The 17126-nt window shown below is 39.1% G+C and overlaps 1 long non-coding RNA gene across 2 annotated transcripts; it reads right to left on the bottom strand.

The window, feature by feature from the left end:
* Positions 1-15278: 15278 nt before the first annotated feature.
* Positions 15279-16639, bottom strand: LOC120010727. Of its 2 annotated transcripts, none has more exons than XR_005470908.1 (3): positions 16389-16639; positions 16099-16291; positions 15279-16001 (listed from the first exon to the last, which is right to left on the bottom strand). It is a non-coding gene; the product is annotated as an uncharacterized LOC120010727 (long non-coding RNA). The 2 variants fall into 2 exon arrangements; XR_005470907.1 differs by having other exon boundaries at positions 16099-16286; positions 16389-16637.
* Between the last annotated feature and the right edge of the window lie 487 nt (positions 16640-17126).

The raw sequence follows: 17126 nt of genomic DNA, 5'->3' as shown, positions 1-17126 counted from the left end.
CCTCCTTCGAACTTTCGAACCTTAACATGCTATGAAGAAAGGAAATGATTGTGGAGAAGAAGAATCATCGAGAAGTGAGAACCGAACAAGAACTCAACTCCACACCGGAGAGAGGCCTCTTTTGGTGGGTTGTTGGGTCTTCTTGGAAATGTCCAATTTACAGTTACCTGTATCTGTTGTCACCAAAAAGTGGCCCAAGGTGGTGGTGATGTGCAGGTGTGTCAAGGATTATAGTTTCCTACACTAATGCAATGAAATACACCAAATGTAAATAAGACTTCTATCTAGACAATTGAACGAACTATCTTGGGACCTCAATAGTTCTAGGTTCCCCAACTCCACTGAAGTGTGCTTTGTTGAGATTGAAATGAAGAAGACTAACTAGACACCAAGAACAATTTATACAACGATGGTTGGCATTGAAACTTGACAAGAAATAAATACAAGAAAATTTGGAATGAACAATATCATATTTGCTCGAAATTAACAAGGATTTGGAAAAGTAATTGAAATGCTAGGAAGCTTAAAAGTGCCTTTTAGCTTGAGTTTTTGTTGTTTGTTTGACTGATTGTTTGTTTGTCTATCTCTGTCTATCTACCAGCTTTTATACTATGTCTTGCACGAAATTCTCTCCCATAAATCATGATCCTACTGCAGTTATCCTTCATTTGTGTCATTTCCTGTCAGTTGGAAGCCATTATCACCTCTTCATACCTGTTTTCCTCACTTCTCTCATAAGCTGTCACCTGGTCCACCTTGTGGTAACTGTCATAACCTCCTCCACTTTACATGGGCCACTCTCAACACTACTCTTTCTTGGGCAGATATACTCATCAATTGGGCTTCTTTTCTTTAACAATATGGGCTTATGGGCTGTGATTGATGATGAGTCGTATGAGCTGCAGCTTGGGCCTTGTACATGGACTAGGCTTAGCCCATAATATTTTTAGTGCCAACAATTGCCCCCCCATCTTGAATTTCAACTGTTCAAAGTTGGATTCCAAGCTAATTTTTCGGCCATTCTCAACAATCCTTCAAAAATATCAGTTACTATCAAATAAAATCCATTTAAAATTCAAACTCTTCACTTACCTCATTTAATTTGAGCTGCTGCTGCTTCTAAGGCTTCTCCCACTCCCGCACGCCTTTTCATTCCTATGGTAGTTTGAGAAAGCTCTCACTTTTTTCTTTTGTATGGCCCGTGGCCATCTAATATTTTTATTCATAATATGCGGCCACTAAGGCCGGCTCATGATTGCGGTTAAATAGCCTGCTTTTACATTCTTTATACCATTACAGATTTAGATTCCCAAATGCTTGGTAAATATGACTTTAAGTATTTGCCATTGATAAATCTCTTATGTGGCTGACCATCTAGGTCTGCCAGCCAATACGCATTGCCTTTGAGAATTCTGTGGACCTTGAAGGGTCCTTCTCAATTTGGAGACCATTTGCCTAGCTCTCTGTCCTTGATTCCTGGTGGTAGAATCACCTTCCACACCATTTGGCCTTCATGGAACACTTTCTTCTTCACTTTCTTGTTATAGGCTTTTGCTATCTTCTTCTTTTGGACTATCATCCTGTTCAAAGCCTCCATCCTGCTTTCATCCAATTGTTCCAGCTCCATGGTCATAGCTTCTGAATATTCTTCAGCAGATAGATTATATCGCTTCATGATCCTTAAAGATGGAACTACCATCTCCATAGGTAGTACTGCATCATGCTCATAAGTGAGAGCAAAAGGGCTAGTTGCAGTGTTTGTTCTCTTGGATATACGGTAGGCCCATAATGTCTCTGGTAGTATCCTGTGCTATGCTATGGGATTATCCTCTATAATTTTCTGCAAGATAGAAATGATCACCTTATTTGAAGCCTTTGTCTGTCCATTGGCCTGAGCATAGTATGGAGTATATGTGAGCAATTTGACTCCATAGTCTGTCCATTGGGATATGTCAGATGGTTAATGATATCTTTTCTCCAATCTTTCATCAGATAGTCAAGAGCTAGGCATTCAACTGCCGTGCCTCTTTCTTTGATAGATGGATGAGATCGTCTTTCCACCGTGATGATTTGTTGTATCAAACTTTCTGGAAGTATTAAACCAGAAGCTAGTTGGGTCAATCTGTTGGCCTCATGATTTTGTTCTCGTGGAATGTACTTCAACTCCATCTCCTGGAAGTCATCAAGCAATTGCAGGGTTGTACTGTGGTATGGAGCCAATGTAAAACTAACACATTTGTATTCTCCAACCAGTTGTTTTAGCATCAATTGAGAATCTCCAACCACCAGAATATTTTTGGCTTTTAGTTCATGCAAGATCTCTAAGCCAATGATCAGTGCTTCATATTCTGCCTGGTTGTTAGTACAATCAAAATCCAAAGTAAAAGCTAAGGTGGTTTTTGTACCTCTTGGGGATTGAATGACTACTCCAGCTCCAGCAGCCATTCATCTTCATTTTCAAAGATTGGTGTAGTTTGCGCATCTATCATGCCTTGTAGGGTCTCAGGAATTTCCAGGCATGGGTGGTCAGCAAGGAAATCAGCAAGTGCTTGCCCTTTGACTGCCTGTTGTGGTCTCCATTTGAGGTTGAATTCTGTCAAGGCCAATGACCATCGACATATCATTCCTATCAGCAATGACTTGGTCAGCATGTGCTTGGTCAAATCCATCTTTGAGATCACGTACACCTTAGTTTGAAGCAAGTAGTGCCTCAACTTGGTACATGCAACATATAATGCAAGACAGAGTTTTTCCACCACGGAATACCGCCCTTCAGTATCTGTCAACAATCTACTCAGGTAGTAGACTGCTCTTTCTCTTCCAACGTCATCATCTTGGGCTAGTAGGCACCCAATGGAATCATCAATAACTGATATATACAATTTCAATGGTTTGTGCTTGTTGGGTGGCATAAGAACTGGAGGTTTGCTTAGGCAGGCCTTGATGGTTTGAAAGGCCTCTTTGTGTGTTGGCTCCCATCTGAATGCATCCTGCTTCTTTTACTTCAATAACTCTGAGAATACCTTGACCTTACCTGCAAGATTGTAATTTACCTGACCAAGAAAGCTTTGGAGTTGTTGTTTGTTCTTCGGTGGTTGAGCTTGGCATATGGCTTTAGCTTTGTTTTGGTCAACCTCCATGCCTCTCTGGTGAACCAAAAACCCCAAGAAGTTTACAGCTTTAACTCCAAATGCGCATTTCAAAGGATTGAGCTTTAGTTGGTACCGCCTCATCCTTTCAAATACAAGTTTGAGATCGGTCATATGGTCATTGGCCTTGACTGACTTGACAATGATATCTTCAATATAAACCTCCAGTTTCCTGCCCATTCATAGGTGCCCAATGCTCCTGGACATCTAAATGCCGTTTTTGAAACATCTTCTTCTGCAATAAATATCTGATTGTATCCAGAATAACCATCCATCATAGATAATAGCTCATGTTGAGACACACTATCTATCAGCATATCAGCAATTGACATAACATACACATCTTTAGGTGTAGCAGTGTTTAAATCATGAAAATCAACACAGATACGAATTTTGCCATTTTTCTTGACTACCGGTACAATATTGGATAGCCATTCAGCATACCTGGTTGGCTGTATATAGCCAGCCTTAACCAACTTTTGTATTTCTTCTTTGACACGCAACTCCACTTCTAAAGACATTCTTCTAGATGGTTGCTGGTATGGTTCCTGGCTTGATAGGCAGTTTGTGTTCTATCACCTTTCTATTCAATCCTGGCATTTCCTGGTAATCCCAAGCAAAACAATCACGAAACTCGTGAAGTAAAGCTATTAGTTTTACCTTGATAGATGGATACAAGGTAGAACTAATGTAAGTGACTCTAGACTCTTCTTGCCCCCCCCCCCCCCAAGTTCACTTCTTCCAAAGGATCTTGGGTTTCGGCCTTCAAATCATCTAATTTGGCTGGTGCTACCTTCAAATTATTTCAGTTCAACTCCTCTTCTTTATTAGTGGCTAAACAACCATCATCTTTTACTATCATTTCTTTTTCACTAATTTCTTCTGTTACAATTCTGTCAATGGCAGCTTGTACTATAATTTTATTTATTGCAGCCGCCACTATCTTCTCTTCTTCCTTCGACCACCTCATGGAACTTCTTCAATAATTGGTTCTGACCTCCTCGACCTATAAGGAACAATGGCCGTTGATTGCAATAATTGTCTTGCAATTTCCTGCATCTCTTCCTTTTTGTTTGCGAACCGAATTGGTCCACATTGGGCATGGTAGTAGTGAGCTTCCACCTGATCTGATGTGGTCTTGAATGGCTGGTTGTCTGGCCGAATGATTTCTACATCATTTCCTCTCCAGCACACCAAGAGTTGATGTAGTGAAGATGGAATGCACCAATTGGAATGAATCTAATCTCTTCCTAGTAGAGCTTGATATTTTGCTTGACTGTCAATGACAAAGAAAGCTGTCATGGAAGATTTTTGCCCGACAGTCAACTCCACTGGCAGTATACCAACTGCCTTAGTAACTTCTCTTGTAAAACTTGTCATAGTCAAGTCAGTTGGAATTAAATCATATTCTTTCTTACCCAGCAGCCCGAGAGCTGATCGTGGAATGGTATTGACTGCAGAACCGTCGTCCACCAAGACTCTGTCTATCGGTTTGCCATTCATCTGTGCTCTGACATACAATGGCTTGATGTGCTGTGACATTTGGATTGAAGGTTTCTCCAAGATCACCCTTTTGGGAGTCTCTTCATCCACTATTTGCATTGTTACTGAACTGAAAGGTTGATCACCTTTCCCTAGCCGATCAAGCTTTGGCATTTGATTTTCTTTTATGTACTTCTTAGCCTGCCAAGCAGCTGGCAAAACTAAAGTAGTAGTAGAACATTCATATGGTACCTCAATTGCTCCCACCATGAATTCCTTTGCAGGTGGTTGATCTTTTTTCACTTGATGATTATCCTCTTGCTTCTTCTCTTTGTGAATCCATGTCCAGCTTCTACGCTGAATCACTGGAGGTTTGTAGTAACTCCTCATATAGGCAGCATACTGCCTTTGCTTTCTCCTCAACTGAGTTCTGGTTAGAGGTGTTGGAAACTTCTTATGTTTCACCAACTGTCATATGTTGGTAATGGTGCTGGCTGGTGGTTGCACATAGCGTGGTTTACATCCCTTCTTCTCCTTGTGGACCTGAGAATTTTGAGAATTATGAGCTTTTGGTTCCTATACCTGAGATTTTTTCTTCAGTTTCCTTTTAAGCTCCAGGTAGTCACGAAGATCTACATCAATTGCATGCATAGTGGTTGCCACTAGAGGAAATGAATCTTCATCTACCAGCATCGACTCCTTATCAAGGAATCACAAGACACCCTTGTCTATTTTCTCCTGAATCATGTTCTTCAGAGTCCAGTAGTTGTTGGTGGTATGGGACCATAGGTCATGGTATTTGCAGTACTCCTTCCCTTTCGTATCCTCCTGAGATGGTATTTTGTGTCCAGCTGGAAATGTAACATTCCTACCGTAAAAATAAAAAATCTCCTCCGTTTTGGTCATATCAAAAGTGTAATTGATGTTACTATCCATGGGTTGTTTCTTTGCTGGCTCAGTTGCTTTCGGTTTGGATAATGTGGGACAAACCTACACTTTCTTTTCTGAAGTCACCTCCGCAGCAGCCATCTCCATCTCCTAATAGTAAGTTCCCATAGAAGATTTCTTTCTCCTATTTTATTCTTTCAATAATTCTTCATACTCTGCTACCTTTGTTGCCATCTCATAAAAGTCATAAAATTTCATACCTTGGAACTTTTTACGCAATTTAATGTCCAATCCTCGCTGGGCCATTTTGACAAATTCTGACTCAGGCAGATAGATGCGGCATCTATTCCTTAGCCTTTTAAAATGAGCAATATAAACATCGGTGGTTTCTCTTGCCTTCTGCACCAATCTGGATAGGTCAACCACAGACACCTCTGGTTCAGCTCTAAAGAACTGAATGTGAAATGACCGTTCCATCTCCTACCATGTGTTGATGGAATTTCTTGGTAATGTAGAATACCAAGTAAAAGCAGCTTCTGTCAAAGAGTTTGGAAATAACCTAAGACGAAGGTTGTCAAAGTTGTCATAGTTCACCAATTCGCCACATTGCACAGTGAAACGACCAATATGCTCCACGGTGGATAGCCCTTCTTCTCCAGAGAATAAAGTGAAATCAGGTACTCTAAATCCTCTTGGATAAGGATTCTCCCTATCCACAACAGCTGGATAGGGTTTGTGATACTCTAGCCGACCAACCTGTCTAAAGCCGTGGCCATATAAATCTTGGACTAACTGTCTGAGAGTCTCCAGATCAACAGGTGGTGTTTGTGGTGGAATAATAGGTTGAACCCTACGAGCAGTACCCACCTCTGCAGCGACATTGCCTCCTGGTCCAGCAGGTTCAGTGGTTGCATAGATTGGGTTGTTCATAGGATTAGTATTTCCATATGTAACAGGCCTGAAATTCTGACCATTACCAGATGGAGACTGCATTGGAGGAGGAGTGTACTTGCTGTAACCACCATCAACCTGGTAGTTTGTTCCTTTTTGTGATGGGAATTGCCCCCCCGTAGTCTTATCTTCAAACTTCTGCTCCAACTTCCGCTCCACCTGTTTCATGGCATCTTCAATTGTTTGGTTAGAACTTATCTCTAGATTTTTGATCGTTTTGACCAAATGTTCAAACAAAATGGCGGCTTCATCAAATAAGCCTGCTGGTCGTTCAATGAGCTCTTGCTTTTCTTTAGTGCTACCATCATTGGCAGCCTCTTCCATTTCTACCAGTGGGTTTTCCTCATGCGGATTCTCCCCAGCGATTGGTTCTTTTCCTGACAAGCGAGTGCGCGGTGCCATGATAGTTTTCAGATGCTTCTTCTCCAGTCCCACCAGGTATGCCAAAAAAGGTTGTTGTCACCAAAAAGTGGCCCAAGGTGGTGATGATTTGCAGTTGTGCCAAGGATTATAGTTTCCTACACTAATGAAATGAAATGCACCAAATGTAAATAAGACTTCTATCTAGACAATTGAACGAACTATCTTGAGACCTCAATAGTTCTAGGTTCCCCAACTCCATTGAAGTGCGCTTTGTTGAGATTGAAATGAAGAAGACTAACTAGACACCAATAACAATTTACACAACGATGGTTGGCATTGAAACTTGACAAGAAATAAATATAAGAAAATTTGGAATGAACAACATCATATTTGCTCGAAATTGACAAGGATTTGGAAAAATAATTGAAATGCTAGGAAGTTTAAAAGTGCCTTTGAGCTTGAGTTTTTGTTGTCTGTTTGACTGATTGTTTGTTTGTCTATCTCTGTCTGTCTACCAGCTTTTATACTCTGTCTTGCACGAAATTCTCCCCCATAAACCATGATCCTACTGCAGTTATCCTTCATTTGTGCCATTTCCTGTCAGTTGGAAGCCATTACCACCTCTTCATACCAGTTTTCCTCACTTCTCTCATAAGCTGCCACCTGGTCCACCTTGTGGTAACTGCCATAACCTCCTCCACTTTACATGGGCCACTCTCAGCACTACTCTTTCTTGGGCAGTTATACTCATCAATTGGGCTTCTATTCTTCAACAATATGGGTTGTGATTGATGATGGGCCGTATGAGTTGCAGCTTGGGCCTTGTACATGGACTAGGCTTAGCCCATAATATTTTTTGTGCCAACAATATCTTTTTAAAACACTTGTTCCTGGTTCTCTACTCATTATGTGGATTAATAAAGCAAATGTTAACAACCCATAAAAGATATTCTCCAAATAAATAGACAAAAAAAAGAAAAAGAAAAAATAACTACCCAAAACAAAAGAAAGAGTAACACAAATATAGGGAATGGAACTCAAGGTCAATGTTTTATGAGAACACTAAAAGCTAAATACACCAAGGGGTGAAACTTAAGACAATATAGTTGTAATAGAGAAATTGAAAGAATGAGGTTAGAAGAGTAGGAATGCCAACATGTCTATTGTTTTTGAGTGATCAACAAATCAGATCTAGATGGAAATACAAAGCTTGATGTAGATTGCAAAAAAATTTTGCTGGCAACAAGCCCAATAGTTGAAAGCTAGGGAACTGATCAACAAATCAGATCTAGATGAAGCTCTTTTGGCAAGGTTGAGGATCGCTATCAAATTAGAAGTCAAAAATAAGGTTGTCCACATCAATTCTAAGCTAGTAATCAAACAGGTTAAAGGAGAGTACAAAGCCAAAGGCCGTAACATGGTGAAGTACCTCTTGAAAGCTAGGGAATTGATGGCGAAAATTTCTGAAGTTGACCTGAAGAGAGTGGTTTGAGAAGAAAATCAAAAAGCGGATGTGTTAGCTCGATTAGCTTTAGCAAACAACACCGAAAAAGCTACCTTAGTAAACCTAGAAGTACTTCAAAAGTCAAGTATTTTGATTAAATCGGTTGCCGAAATACAAACAAAACATACTTGGATGGACCCAAATATGAGAATACATGTCCGAAGGAAAACTCCCCGAATATAAAAACTAAGCCAAAAATATCCGAGCAAGAGCAGCGATTTATGCTATCATTTAAAAAAGGTTATACAGGAGGTAACTTACACTTCCATAACTCAAATGCCTTGCCTCTCGGGAAGCATACTATGCGTTGAGTGAAGTCCATGAAAGAATTTGCAACAGTCACGTAGGAGCAAGAACCTTAGCTAACAAGGTATTGCGATGCAGCTATTGTTGGCCCATAATGGAAAAGAATGCAGAGTAACTCATGCGTAAATGTGACAAATGCCAAAGACATTATGACTATAATTCAAAACCTTTATCCTACCGCACAATGGGGATTTGACTTGCTATGACTCTTTCCTCAAGCACCACCTCAACGAAAATTTCTCATCACTACAGTTGATTATTTTACTACGTGGGTAGAAGTCGAGCCACTTACTATCATTACCGACCATAAAGTCAAACAATTCTTCTGGAAAACAATCATATGCATGTATAGGATTCTTGAGATCTTAATAACCAACAATGGGAGACAATTCGTGAACGACGCCATCAAAAAATTATGCGAAGAACTAGGCATCAACCTCTGAGTTGCCATTATAGCTCATCACAAGCCAACGAACAAGTTTGAAGTGACAAACCAAATCATCCTTCGAGGACTAAAAGCTGGGCTTGACAAAGCTAAAGAACTTTGGGTTGAATGATTGCCAAGTGTCTTACGATCCTACAGAACAACTACCCGAACCTCAACAGGAGAAAACTTTTTTTCTCTCACTTTCGAATCCAAAGTTGTTGTCCTACTCGAGATCGGGGTTCCTACACCTCAGATCAAAAAGTACAACAAGCTAGAAAATATTTAGCTACTTCTCAACAATCTTGACTTATCAGAAGAATCACGAAGGGTAAGAATTGGAACTACTGCCCATAAACAAATAACTAATCGATACAAAAATAAAAGTGTCTGGAAAAGGAAATTCGCTATTGGAGATTGGGTACTCAGTATGGCGAAGCTTCCATGAAACACTAAGGAAAACTCAGAGAAATTTGGGAAGTTTCCTACCGAGTAATAAAAGTTTTAGTTGATGGGACTTACAAGATAGAAGATACCGAGAAATTGGAAGAAATGAGGTCATGGAACGCTATAAACCTCTATAGATATTATATTTAAATTTTTTCAAATGCATGTTTGTTCGTTAGACGTTAACAAATTATGTGCTATTTCATATGAAACATTTTTCATAATTAAATTTTCTTGATTTGAATATTACAACTTATAAATCCTTCTACATTACAATGGCCAAGCAATCACTAATCTTTCTCGGTTTGAACAATACAACTTATAAATTCTTCTAAGTTACAAGGCAGAGGAATCATTAACTTTTCTCGATTTGAACATTACACTTAGAAATCCTTCTAAGTTGGCCGAGGAATCATTAACCTTTCTCGGTTTGAACATTACAACTTAGAAATCCTTCTTACAATGGTCGTGCAATCATTAACCTTTCTCTGTTTGATATTACAACTTAGAAATCTTTCTAAGTTACAATGGCCGAGCAATCATTAACATTTCTCGGTTTGAACATTACAACTTAGAAATATTTCTAAGTTACAATGACGATCCTTGTCAATTAATTCTCGGTTTGATCACTACAAATTAGAAATCCTTCAAAGTTACAAAACCATTAAGCTTTTCTTAGTTAAGCTCTACATCATAGGAAAACTTTTCTAAGTTATGACATCCGAGGAAGGCATGCGTACAAAAGGATAAAAGGAAAACTTCAAACGGAGCGTGTCTAGCTTCCTCAGCTACTTTGGAGTCTTCATAAGTCTCTGCCTTATGAGTTTCTTCATTGTCCATTCCTGCCAAGGTCGGGCAAAGAAAACTCATCATCTCAGCATCTAGGCTTGCTTGATTAGTACTCTCCTCGCCTATTACAAGGAAAATCGGATGCCAAAGAAGCCTTCTTATCGAATTATAAGCCCATATTCATAAGAATTCTTAAACTCTTTCACCCCGACCTTCAAGCCATCCTGGAACATTTGAGCTTCCACCCTGACTCTTCTCACCATTACCATATTTGTGAGCCACTGAAAAATATTAGCCACTGAAAATTTGCCAAAAGTCTCCATCGAGTTTATGTATGTCTTGATGCTAGTGAAGAACTCGTTTATGTTCTATGGAGGCCTCTTCGAGATGGAGTTTAAGAACCCCTATTAGCAGACTGTTTGGATAAGTACCACGGTTTCCACTAAGGCTTGTAGATTTGAGACATTCTGGCTTTCTTTGGTGAATATGGTGAGGAACTTTCAAAGTCCTTATCGTGATTGATGCTTATCAAGCTGTGATATATCTTTCTCGGCTTTCTTGTACGTGTAAAGTGGGTTACAAAGTTCTGGGATAAGTATCCAAAATTGGTGATGTTGTGGTGAGGCAAGTTTAATAATCATGTCCTCGTTTCTCTAGTAAGAGAGGTTGGAAAAGCCTTTCAGTTAGCTACATTGATCATTCCTCAAAACTCCATCATGATTTTGAAACTCATGATGTGATCGATGGGGTCACTTTTCCCATCGTACTTCTCCAAGGTTGGAACCCTGAAGTTGGTAGATATCTTGACATATTATAACTCGGGTGACTGTGGTGTCAGTGAGCTATCCCAGACTGTACCCAAAAGTACTCGCCCTTGTATATCTATGATCTTCTGGTACTTCATACCTTCTAACTGCTTTCTTATGTCTCTTCCTTATAGTCCTCCAAGATAGGTCTTCTTGGGTGCTCTAGAGTCCCTGGCTCAAGTATTTTGTCTCATATTTTCCAAACTAAAGTGCCTATTCTCATCATCTAAAAGGGGAGCGGGGTTATCTTGTTAAGGTTACTGTGGTGCATTCACCATTGTAGCTAGGGCTTCCACCTATTCCAAGAGCTAGATGAACTACTCTTTAGTGATGGAAGCATTATGCCCCTCTAGGTTGTTCCCTTGTGGGTTATTCCCTTGTAGAAACCTTACATTAGTATCTTGCTAGTTTGTTGATATCTAGTTCATACCATTTTCAGTTTGGGAAGTTAGTTGATTCTCATAGACGGTGCCAAACTGATGACGTCCAAAAGTTGTCGATCTTGCTAACATATTAGGTGGTCGAGCTGGCATAAGAATGTGAATTCTCAACTGTGCTTTGGTTACCTGTATAGGAAAAAGCGTGAGATATGGGGTCATCGAGGTGAATCCTTAGGCGAAATGTTCTGATTCTTAAGTTAGACGAAGTGCTATTGAAAGAGTTGAGTGTGCCCGATGCTCAAAACACTCTTTTAACAATCAAGAGTTGAGAGTTCAAGATCGTTTAACTGGCACTAAAGGGTTTATATGAGTCCAAGTAATCTAATTTTGGTAAGATTATATCTCTTTCTTCATGATCTTTAGGAGGATTTTTCGGAGAGTGAATCCCAACTTGATTTCATTCCTAATAGGAGTCTGTCTTCCTCAAAATTTTCATTTTCCTATGGTGTTTGGTCAACTAAATTTTTTGAGATGATGTTGCTCAGTCTATTACTGAGACGTCTTCCCTTCTCAAGTGTAGTGTTTGTTGACTCTTTAGGTACCGTTTGCTTGGCTCGGCACCTCGGTCATGGCTTGCTCAACAGCTCAGCAGAAACTTGTTCGGTTCCTCTGTAATATGTTTGCTCGACATCTTTGAGCCACGTGTTGTCATTCTAGTGGATGTTATTTTTTGATATTATCATGTGTAAATATTTAATTCACAATTCAATTTGAATTTATGATTATCACCTTATATCATGTTGAAAAAGCTGGTCATATATTCCAATGGATCAACCGTTCTATGAAAAGTTGGATACAAAGAGAATTGGAGTGACAGCCCTTATGAAGCATTGTAAACATGTGAAAAAATATGTTCACATGATGAAAAAGATATGTTCATTTATAACATATATGTTTTTAAATGTTTATTTCTAAAATATGGTTTTAAAAAATATGTAAATTTCTATCAGAAGTGATAGGGATCTCAGTCATCCCAGTAGTGGATGTGTCACTCTCTGGTTCAAACACTAGGTTTTGTGGCCCTTACACTTACATCATGTTGGACATAACATAAAAACATAAGGGCCACGTGGCAAAATAGTCCATTTGAATAAAAGAGCAATGATTGGGTAAAACAGCCAGATCTTTGATGGTCAGGCCTGAACGAACGAAGAATCATAAGCAAAGACAGATTGGCCAATTAACTCCGTAATGGCAGAAAAGCATGTGAGAGAACATGGGACATTTAGGAGTAACTGATTAAAGAAACCTAGTAATGACAGGATGTGGGAAGTGTGTAAGGTAGAGATGAAGCGGTTACTCCACACTACTCCACAATTGATGGGAACATGGGACATGTGGCAATAATCCAACTGTAAATATCAGTGTTGACAGTTTTGTAGAACATGTATATAAGCCTAGAGTTTATATTGTATAAGGTCTGATCAATCAAAGACTCAATTGAGAATTTAATTTTCCTTTCACAGCTTTTAACATAATTCCTTTTTTTTCCTTTTATTTCCTTACTCGTGTGCTTGTGCCCCTTGGAGACCAATCTCTTTCTCGTTTTCGTGCCCCTTTTTGGGACTTTGTTCCAAAAGGTTTGTTCCTGCACACATCGTCTAATCTTATTTGTTCACAACACTCAAATTCCGTTGCAAACAAATTGGCACACCCGGTGGGACCATTGGTGTAAGAAGTGAGAGATGCCTCCGAAATCAAGCAACGAAGCTGTTGGTAATGTCAGAGAAACTGAAGAGAGTCGATATGACAACATGCAAGTGCACAATGCTGATAGAATTATGCGTAGTAATAATGTGCATTTCAAAGAATTAGCCAAGCATTTAAATACATTAAATGAAGGAGTGGCTAAACTAGTGAATGTGTTCGATAAATTTGCCTAGAATTTACCCGTAGGGGGTACGGGAAGTTATCAACACAAAGGAATAGATGCGCCTATAGGCTCTTTACCATCAGGTATAATAGGGTCTATATTCGAACATGGCCAAACTAGTAACCAGATTACTACAGCCCAAAATGCTAGCAACATGGGTCGAAATATAGTAAACCTTATGGCCCCTATGGCTAGAACTGGCTTACTTAGGAATGATCACGACATGAATAATCAGATAGGAGCTAGCCAAAATGCAGCAGAGTAAAATATAAGCAATCAGGGTTTTACTAGCCAGATTGGGCAAGTTGGAGGTAGCCTTGTTGGAGTTGACCAAATCAGCTAAGTTAGAGAAGGGAAAAATATAGCTGGCCAAAATGGAAATAGCCAAAGCACAAATGGTCAGAACATTAGAAATAGTAATGGCCAAAGTCACAGCAACTACGGTCAGAACAATAATGGCCAGGGGTTCGACCAGAATAGCTATGGTCAAAATCTCGATCAGAATAATTATGACCAGGGTCTTGGTTAGAATTACTATGGTCAAGGAATTGGTGAAAATCCCTATGGTCAATGTAATTACGGTCCTAGGATCGATCAGAACAATTATGGTCAAAATTTTGGCCGAAATAACTATGGCCTAAATAACAATGGCCAGAGGTATGGTCAAGGGTATGGTCAAGCTAACAATGCCCAAGGTTTTAATGGTGCAAATATTCGTTCAATTAACGTAGGAAATCAAAATCAGAGCATACCAGTAGTACCCGTAGGTATCTCATACCCTCAAGATAATATTAGAGAACAAGTAACCAAAATTCTACAGGAACAGATCGGCCGAGGATTGAGACCCACCCTTAGGCCTTCATATAGGAAACCATATCCTGATTGGATCGGCCAAGCATATCCTTTTCCTAGGGGTTTTTAAATACATGAGTTTACCCTATATAATGGATCAAAGGAGGTTTTTACGATAGAATATGTACGACGATTTACATTGCAATGTGGCGAAGTAAATGTTTATTATAAAGTTAGAATGTTTCATAGTTCACTATCAGGGGTTACATTTTCATGGTATATAAATCTGCCTGCGAATTCGGTCCAAAATTGGTCGCAGATGGAACAGTTGTTCCACACTCAGTTTTATAGGGCAGAATTAGAAGTCACATTGGCAGATTTAGCTAACCTTAGACAACTGCCAGGAGAATGGGCTGAAGCCTTTTTACAAAGGTTTAGGACAGTTAGATCCAAATGTTTCGTCCCCTTGCCCGTGTCACGACCCAAAATGAGGACACGTGACCGACGCATGACCTTAATGAACCTAGGGCACACTGAGGCCAAGCAAGCCTCTGGACAGGTGGTCTGGCAATAATATAATCAAAGAAACAAAATATACGTGACATGGAAATAACTACAACACCGTCCGTCTGGCCCATGGCCTTACATATCATTATATCTTATCTGTAGTTAACAGAGCATCTAGAGACGGTAAAATAATGGTAATACATGAGTCCAAAATAATACATAATCACACCCGCACTATATGTGCTAGGCTCACTAGAATAAGGAGGTTGAAAGTCTATCTGGCTGTAGGCAGACCTGACTCTACTGGATGAACTATATCTGAAAAAAAATATCAGCAACACAGGCGTGTGTCACTAGACTCAATGGATGAATAGTAACTCAATCAATACAGAGGGGGGGTCAAGCATGCTAGAAAAGATACGGGATATCGATAACATTAAACATGCGTAACATGATGAATAAACCAGTAGATATCTGGGAACAGTGATCAGGCGGGAGGACTTCCACATAGAATAAATAGGCAGCACAATCAGTAACGAATCAGGCAACACACTCAGTGCCGAATCATGCTTGGCACTAAGGCTAACGAATACTGTTGTTAGCACACAATATCTTGACCAATGTCGCTCCGGGAACAAACATGTGACCAAGAATCGAATAGACTAGTACAGTGTCAGACTGGAAATAAGGAACATAATAAGGAACCATAAAACATGCTTGTCCCATAACATACGAGAGAACGATGCCATCATATATCAATCACGGTAACATAACCAAAAATGTTGGATTCATCAATAAAGTCATATTGGATGCAAATCTGGAAGAAAGTGCAGGGCCATAAGAGAAAAGGAATCCAATGTATCGAACAAGTTGTCTATTCACTCACCTGATATTAGTAACCAAAACACAATCTACTTCCTCCATTACTTGCATAATTCACCGGTCAACTAGTCACCTAAACAAAACACAATTTACCTACATAGAATCTCCCAATGTGTCCCATTATTAATGACATGTTAAAAAAAATCCGACAGCATAATGGCACACCAATGCGAATCCCAAAAATTATATAACACAACCAGTTCAAGAAAAATCCAATACTTCAATAATTCCCAATCATGTCAAACTCATATCCACATCTCCAACATCCAAATCCAAAACAATTATTTTTCACAACTCAAAGGCTTATAAGATATGCTTGATCCATAAATCACACTTACCCTTGAAAGCTTTATTACTTTCCTTGCCTCCTTGATGATTTTTTTAATTCACCGGATTCACTACAAAAGATTCACATCTAACCTCATTAGGCTCCAATAAGTTCCATTTATCATTTTAAATAATAAAATCTCACATTTAGCACCACTTGGTACTTACCCGTGCGTATTTCCACCAAATCTCCAACTTCAACAAAAGTTCTAGTAGCTCATATATCTGGAATAATCTCATACTAGCTCCCACATTAAATCTCAAATTCAAATTTACAATGCTATTAAAGCCCTTACCTTAGTAAACACAAATCTTCAATTTCCCTTCAAGAACATTCTTGAGCATGGCCCTAGTCTCTATTCTTGGTAATCACAACATCACAAGCAAGAGATATCTCCATTAAAACCATCTACTTCGCCCAGAAATTTAAATCAAAAGATCAAAGATCAAAGTCTTACCTTAAAGAGTTTCTCAAACCCTCATACTTCAAATCGTCCTTCCAACACTTCATAAGAGTAAACCCAGTTGTAGATACAACATTATAAGCTTCAAACTATTTTAACCAAGCCGGATTCACTACCCAAACCACCCATCATCCACTGCTCATCTTCTCACTTGTTCTAGAAAAATCTCAAAGAAAATGGTTCTTTGATGTGGCTTACACGGGAAGCCACATCTGATTGTTAGCTAATAATAAAATTTTTTTCCAAAAGACCCTTCTACCCTCAGCACTTATCAAAATGTACCACTCCCATATTTATGATTTTGCCGTTGTTCTAATAGACTATTTAGGTTCATTTTTCATTTTTTTTAAAGTGGGTAATACAGCCCGAGAGAGAATTCGTTTAGATCGCGCAGAGTTGCTTGAACTTTGATTTAAAAAAGAAATTCCAAGATCGAGAATTCCCTGATCTTTTTCAACTTTTGCACGAATGTCATTAGATATGAGCAATTGCTAAGAGAAAAAGAGCAAATGAAAAATTTAAGGACCCAAATTATGAAATGAATAAGGTAGATATTAAAGACGACTTAGAATATGAGAAGGCTCAGGCCGATGTATGTTTGGCTGAATTAGTGTAAGGAAAGACTTACGTTTATAAAGCTTTAATTAAGGAAGAAGATGTAGACAAAGAAGAAACACCAAAAGAAAAGAAAAATAGAACGTTTTCTTTTGACTTGTCAAAAACTGACGAGAT

The sequence above is a fragment of the Tripterygium wilfordii genome, chromosome 12 (assembly GCF_013401445.1).
Source record: "Tripterygium wilfordii isolate XIE 37 chromosome 12, ASM1340144v1, whole genome shotgun sequence".
Classification (NCBI taxonomy): Eukaryota; Viridiplantae; Streptophyta; class Magnoliopsida; order Celastrales; family Celastraceae; genus Tripterygium; species Tripterygium wilfordii.
Note: the sequence above shows the minus strand (reverse complement) of the source record. Positions and strands in the feature narration are given on the sequence as shown.